Below are 8,212 nucleotides of genomic sequence, written 5' to 3'. Positions count from 1 at the left end.
TTAGAATTACTTCTTTTATATTTCACGTCTAACTACTCCAAAAATTCCCCGGGAATTCCACTTACTGTCCACTGGCCTGTGGTGGTTCACCTCTTGTTCTACAGTGTCCACACATCTTAATTTTCCAGGACTGTTGAGTCTTCAGATGGTTTTCCCTTTGTCATAGGCCTCGTGAGCATTCTAGGATAAAGATTTGACATCTGTTTGTCTAGCTTTTTCAATAGGCGCATTAGCCAGTCCATTAAACAAGCTTCAGCAAAGCATTATCTACAGTAAAATGCAACATTAGACAAATTGAAATTGAAACAGATTGCCGTTATCCGCTAATCATCTGAAAAGATCAATAACCAGTCATGAACTCGCAGAAGCCATTCATCCCTAAAGCTCTGAAATGAAATAGCACTGAAAAGAAAAATGCTTCTTTGAAAGAAAATTGGAATAACTAAAGCTCCTGCTATGGTTTCTAGCACAAGTCTTTCTTACAGAGAAAGATTTTTGCTTTACCAAACCACCAAAGCACAGGCTAAATGAAACATTGTTAACCGCAAGATAAAAACAAATGAGGCCGCTGCACTTGTGGTTTGTGGAGAGAGAAAGGGAAAGCGAGCGAAAGCTGGAGGTAAGCTTGAAAAGAAGGAGAACGGGTGAGGCTGTGTGGGAGGAAAATAGGGGGGGGGGGGAGATTTGTTACTGTAATTGTGTCTGGAGCTCTTGTTTACCGAGCAGCGAAGACAGGTTAAGGACACAGATGGAAACATTCTTCTGAATGAGACAGATTATTAGATTGAGATGGATAACTTAGATTGATGGCTAGTTTACCTCAGAATACATCTATAGACAAAAAACCACACACATTAGGCTTGAGAGTGTGTCTACATGTTTACACTACCTGATTTGGTTGAAAAATGTCCATAGCTGAATTCAATGTTCCCAGTTGACCCGTTTTAAAAGTTCCTAAATATAAACTTGACATCTATAACATACTAAAAGGCACGCTAAAGCTGACAGGTCAAAGGTAAAATGTCAGTATCTTGACGAGCTGATGGTCAATCTAGAAGACATAGAAATAATAAAACAGCATTCTTCTTGTATTTCATAGTGGAGCTGTAGTCATTGTGTGTTGTCCTTGTATTATAGCACAGCATTAAATAAATAAAAGTGTAATCAAAATGTTTAACACTGTTTAAATGGAATGCATTACAATGCAAAGAAACAAACAGCCTGCAAGAAGACTCAGCTTGATTTGTGCTAGTTCTCATTAATATTCAATGAGCTAAGCTGCTTCACTCTGATTGGCTAACTGCTAGCTAATGAGAGCCTGGTTATCATTATCCTTTACCCAGTGCAACTGGGAGAGCTCATGAACAGTAATGAGCTCACGCAACATGACACTTCTTTCTTTTCAGTGGCTGGAGCTGGCAGAGGAGGTAGCAGTTCATTTTCACATTCAAAACATGACAGAAAAACATATGTCAAAAAATGCAAGTAAAAACAGTTTTGTGTGACAGTGCACCTTTAAGCTGATAAAGCTAATAAGCTAATACTAGGTATATGTATTGAAGTGAGCTTGTAAAGCTAAGAAACTGTAGGCTACATATGGTTTACCTAAAAGTAACATGGGGAAATACAAAGTGGCACAGACGTGTTATTATGGATCGCACAGAACTTCTAGGCAAGTCCCGCAATACGAAGCAGCCCTATTGGTTGTGGTATGGCATTGACCTAAGGTTAGGATAGCCGACTGGTCCGGGGATAGGACCTGGGCAAATCGGGTTCCGTTACCTTACGTAAGAATGGGCGCCGGGTCAATAATAGTGTGTGAATGCTATTGAAGGACGGGTCTTGTCTGGGTTCTGTTCCAGAAGTAAGAAAATCATATTTAAAATCCCACGGACATTTCTAACAATAATAACTATTAATTCAGCCTTTTAACAAAGCCTCTCAACCGCGTATTGTTTGGCCCGCCCTAGACGTTAGCAGGTTGCAGCTCAACCAAAGAAGCTAGCTCAGACGTGTCTGTAAAACAGCGGCACACAGGTTGCAGAGGACTGCCGCGCTTGTACTTTTTTTACAGGAGCTGCATTTTTGTTTTTTCTCACAAAGTAACTGTAGTTAAGCTTAAAGACACAAAGGTTTCAATTTCAATTCTGAGAGCTGCTTTCTAATGTAAGTCAATTCTCAGACAGTGGTTAAAAGGACTATCAAGCTCTCTAAGTAAAACATTTTTTTTAAATAAAGAGTAACCTCATAAGGACACTGTAAATATGTGGGGTTGATTCATGGACTGAAAAATTGTGGATGATTTTGTATCCCAAGAACTCTTTCCCTTTTTAAATTAATTGTGACGAAGTGGGTTTGCTCACCACTAGACCCATACAGGTCATTAGTAAAGTAAACACACAGTCATGTTAGTTTCAGTGCCATTTTATTAGGTTGCAAGTTCAAACATGGTTTAAAGTTTTCCCTGTATTGATACTTACAATTGTTTTTTTCTTATTTTCAGTTCCACCATGCAGGACAATTGTTTGGGGAGGGGCCGGCCTAAGTATTTCCTGTTTCATAGGAATAGGGTGGTCACGGATGACATCACCGGGCCAAACCAAGTATAGGGTTTTCTTTTGTATAGGAATGTTTATTTTGGTTGTTTTTGGTTATTGTATTAAAAAGGTATGAATAATCCTGACCTGTTTTGTAGTCAGTGGGATAGGAGGGAACTGGTAACCAAGTTCCATAGGTTAAGAGATGGCCAGGTATTAATGTTATGGAGTAGATCAACCTGCTTTAGGATGGGATGGACTGAAGCAGTGGGGTGGGAATTGACAACCCAACATAAATGGTGGGATTTGTTCTCTGAAAAAAAATAAATAAAAAGAGGGCGATGAGGCTGTGCTGCCAGGAACATGTGCCTGTTATTCCTGCTATTAGTTTAATGTGCAATTGTCTTTAATTTTGATTGGTTAATTGACCCGTGTAGTGCAGACCATGGAAATAAATTAATCACCTTTGGAAATGTGCAATGTTTGAGTCTGCCTACCTACCACCATCCTAGCCACTCTGGCCCACGCTCCACATTAATTCATTTACTTTTTTACTTTTCTTCCTGATTGTGTTCTGTTTGCATCATGTTTAGATATAAAACATGAATAAATGTATTGCAATAAAGAACATCTTCAGCAACATGCCTGGTGTATTTTTGTTGTTGACGTGTTTTTTTGTTGACCAATTGAAGCAAGATAAGCTAATGTGTGTGACATGGTTTCGGGAGTCTTTACGCCATATGTTGCAGCATACGTGAACCTGTTGAGGCATTTCAAATTAGTAATACATGAAAGTCTGGTGTTTTACTACAGATGTAATTGCACAAAGCCCCAAAAGGAAATATGTGTGTGTTTGTGTGTGTGTGTGTGTGTGTATTAGAGAGCATTGTCCAGTATATAAGACAGCTCCTGTCATGTTCATGTCGCAGCAGCAGGGTATTGGAGGTGTTCTTGTCTCTGAGTGATGCGATGGCATGAACACCATGGTTTAAGAGCTAAAAGAAGGTCATCGAAGTCTCGCTCCACTATCTCTCTCTTCTTTTCTCTCCACTCTCTGTTGCCCTTGTCATCCTTACTGGATGATCCCTCGCTCTCTCTTCCACCCTGACTGTCTTTCTGTCCTTCGTCATGGCTGTGTTCCATTTCTTTTTCTTTTTTTCTTTACTCCATCTTGCTCCATGTTAACCTCAACTCCTCTGGACTGTTTTTATTTGTGTGATATTCATGGTCCACGGAAAGAAGTACCGTTTGTAAACTGTGAAAGTAAAAGCTGTGAGACACCTACAGTACAGACAATAACAAAGAACCCAGACCAGCTAGGGTTGCCACGCAGTCCAGGGACTAAGACATGCTTGGAGTTACCAAACAGAGTTGCCAGATCCATCTTCTGTCATCGTTTAGAAAGGCCATGACCTCTGAGCAGTGAGAGGATCACCACTGCTAAATTATTCACAACCCTTTTTTTTTGTGGGAAAGAGAGTGTGTAGGTAGGTGTCCCGGGAATTGGGTCATTTTTAATGAACTGTTGACTGTTTTCTACAGCCGCTATCTCTGGTGACAGAAGGCTGCATCTCCTCACAAGCTCATGGAAGTGAATATCTGATAGAATTCCACCATATCACCTCTGGACATCTTATTACGAATATCTACATCTGTGTACTGTAGCTGGGTGTAATGCAGTGCAAGGTTGGGTGTGCAGTTCACTTATCTGAAATGATACAGGAAGTCAATGTTCCGTAGACCAATGTGACCCTGCAAATGTCCAAGAGTTTTCAGTCATGCTAGCAGCACTGGGAGGCTGTACTAAATGCAAATGCTAACATAGAACATGCTCACAATGACAATGTTGTTGACATCCCCAATCATATTTGCGGTGCAAGTCCTTGCTTAACTGTTTCCTTTTCTCAAATCTTCTTTTTTCTTTTTTTATTAAGTTTTTTGCAAGATCCAATACAATTTATTTGTACTGCTTTGCACATTCCAGTCATCACTTGAAATGACACCAGTACTTTTTTCATGGATCCTCATCTTCACTTGCAATGTAAAAAACAAAAGCCTTACTCAAATGACAACATTAACACAAGCACTCACAATGTACATTTTCTGTGTCTTGTCATCAGACCTAACAACTGAAGAAAACTGAAAACAAGACAAACACAACATCAATCGCGGGACCGGCATGTAACAAGACCCCTTTTATTGTTTCAGATATTTAAAGAAAATCCTTGGACTACATTTGCATAACAGCGGTTATAACGCATATCTCACTCATCTCGACTCACGCTCTTGTCACAGTCAATGTGTCACACACGTCGGATAACCACATCACCAGTATCACTCTCACTTCTCCCACTCACTTCTAATTTGATCTGCCTAATCAACAGTGTTAATAGTTATTGTACTACAAACACTTGTAGTGTAACAAATTAGTGTTTTATTAATTAATAATAATTTCTTAGCAACACTTTTTGTGATTACTGTTGTACAATAATGGCAACAATACAACACGGATTTTCATAATTATTCTGTCAGGTATTTTTTAACACATAAATATGTCTATTTATTTCAGATAGCTAATTTTCATTTACATGTGTTGCAGCTGTGTGTAAAACTAAAGACTCAAGAATTTAGCACAATATGGATGTGAAAGCAGTTATAAATAGCCTATGTGACTATAAAATTTGTTTTGATTAAAATCCACAAATAATCGTGATAATTAATCGTTATCTCAACATTGATCAAAATAATCGTGATCATCATTTTGGCCACAATTGTGCAGCCCTACATTTAACCATCTTTTAGTATCTTTTGTTTTTACTATCTAGCCTCTGTTTCAAAGACAGGAATGAACATTGTTTATGTTTATTGCAACTTTTGAAATCACCAGAGTTTTCAGTGACCTAACGTGTGTGAGTGTGATGCTCTTCAGCAGCAACTCAGAAGTCCTAGATATTTTCGGATCAGAAAAAGAAGACTCCAATCTTCTTCCTATGGAACCTGAAAACAACTTGGTTATTTCCAGTAGTTGTCAGCAGACAGCAGAAAACGGACTTTTGTTGGTATACTGTTAATATGTTACACTGTAACTTTCAAATGCATTGCATTTACAATACTGCTTCACATCTTTTCCAGATTTGTGTGCGTGTCTTGTTCATGTGGGGCTGTCTCGCTCTGTGTTTCCCATGTTGGAGAGATTCAGAACACGGTTTTCCAGTCGGGAGCAGCAGATTGTTGGGACTGGCAAGAGCTTTAATTAATGTTCGGTGCGGGGTAGAGGATTTCTGACAAGGTTGCTCAGTAGGAATTCGGGGGCCACTTTTGATCCACAAGTAATGAACTGTACATGTTACTCTTATTCTTTTTCTCTATCTGTCCATACATACTGTAATTCCATCCAAACTCTGTCCATCCATTCCATCCATCCAAACACTGTTTCTGTGCTAGAACCACACTGTATTGGTCATGATTTCAAATCTAGCACCATCAAAACTATAAATGTTTTACAGCTTATACAGTCACACACATAACTGAGGTGTCTGAACAAGAGGAAAAAGTGGCTTTTAAATAAGCTGTTTTTAAAATTTTGTGAAACAGCCATATGCTTAAATATTTGATGTAATATATCAAAAATATGTAATTACAGGCTACCAATATAGATATGAATTGGAGTGATAAATCATTATTTACTGATGTGAGAGGGCTTACTTAACCTTGGAGAGCTGGCAGAATAGAAATGTGGATTTTCAGGGGGAAAACCCACTCAGTATGCTCAACCATGCCGTGGAAGAAGGGCAAGACGCGAGTGCAAGGGTGGGAGGGGGGGGAAGCAGTGGACGAGCTGAAGATGGAGATGCAATGAAAAACACCAGGAAAGGGAACAGGTGCAGAGCACAGAACAACACACAGAAAGACAGCAAATTGAGAGAAGAGTGTTTTGCGGAGAATCTGTGGAGAAGTCCAGAGCAGGGAAAGGGATGAGATACCAGCAGCTGGGAGGTAAGGGACAGGTAGAGGAGGGATAGTGTGGTTTGGAGGAGGGGGGGGCGTGTAGAGAGCTCAAGACAGATGACAAATTGTGATTAATAGATGGGGTCCGGGGCAGCAGTGTGGAGCGCAACTCATTAATAGAGAGAATTAGAGAGGCTGTGCAACTCAATCTGTACACTGTCACTCGCAATCAAGGACCATAATCAGATCTGCACACAGAGGTAGATATGCGAGAGGAGGGGGTTTGTGCGCATACACACTTTTTTTTCCTACAGGTATGAGAAATGTCTAGGTCTAGAGTAAATCCCGGGCCTAAACCATGTTGAACACCTTGACCAATACCTAATCATTATTCTGCTCTAAAGCCTCTGACACACTGACCAGACGGCCGACCCTCGGCAAAAAAGAGATGAGTTGGTGTGTCACGGCCCTTAGTCTTAAACCAAACTCTGAACTGGCACTTTAAGGAGGTGACCATTCTCTATGCTGAAATATTAACAATAAAACATTTAAAACCAAAACACACTGTTAAAATGATGAAGACAATACAGAAGTGCCTAAGGATTCACTTCCTCTAATGCCCGCTGAATATTGATAAATACAATAAACTGACAGTACTGAAGTAAAATCATGAATGTATCAGAAAAGCACAATTCAATGCACACGTTTTGATTTTGATTTATTATTTAAATCTGTATGATGATAGTGATTTTTAAACTTATCATTCTGTTAATAATTGTAGGCTATTATATGGTCAGATGAAGTGTATAATATATATTTTTTTCTCCTAATATACAGTATACTGTATTGGTAGGTCTGCAATAACAAAAAGTAATTCAAAATAAATCACAAAATAGGTTGTCCATTTAGTAGCTCGTCTGGAGCTTTTGTTTGTACGTGCTAAGATTGTTTTGTCGATAAAGTCAAAAATTAACTTTCAGTCTTGACAAAATAAGTTTGCCATAGAGAAACCATTAATTAAAGAACCAGGAGAACAGCACAGTTATTAATTTACATTTAAAATTGGATACGGCTGGGGCGCATTTGAGATCATGAGGAAGTTGGTTCCATATTTGTGCAGCATAGCTAAGGCAGCTTCACCCTGTTTGGTTATGACTCAAGGTATGATCAGGTGACTACTCCTTAAGAGGAAAGGGTCCTACTGGGTGTTTTTATTCTTTAAGGAGATGTGTTGAGCATTTACATAAAAGAAGTCAGATGGAAATAGAAGTTCAACAGAAATAATTGTTTTTTTTTTAACAGAATGAGATTTCTGAGTGACTTATAAAAAGCAGGACTTTAAAATATATTTTATTAATAACTGGAGTAACGTGCTCAGTGCTCTTCGTTCTCGTTAGAGTTCTGATTGAGCTGATGTTGTCTAACAGTCTTTTTTGGATGAACAGAAAGGAGAACGCTACAATAGACCACCCTAATAGACCACCCTGCTGGAAATTAATGCATGATAAATTTGCACCACAGAGAACCACAGGAAGTCATTCCTGCCCGTGGCCATCAAACTTTATAACTCCTCCCTCTAAGTGTCTGACACACAGACGCTCAGTTAGTTTTAAACTGGACAATATTATCTGTTTCAGGCAATAACGTTGGCTTAAACTATAATGTGCAATACTCTGCTGCTACTACTTATTCATAATTACTGTTCACCATTAAAATTCCTGCTATAT

This window comes from Etheostoma cragini, chromosome 4 (genome assembly GCF_013103735.1).
Source record: "Etheostoma cragini isolate CJK2018 chromosome 4, CSU_Ecrag_1.0, whole genome shotgun sequence".
Classification (NCBI taxonomy): Eukaryota; Metazoa; Chordata; class Actinopteri; order Perciformes; family Percidae; genus Etheostoma; species Etheostoma cragini.
The sequence above is the reverse complement of the archived record's forward strand: the minus strand, read 5'-3'. Positions refer to the sequence as shown.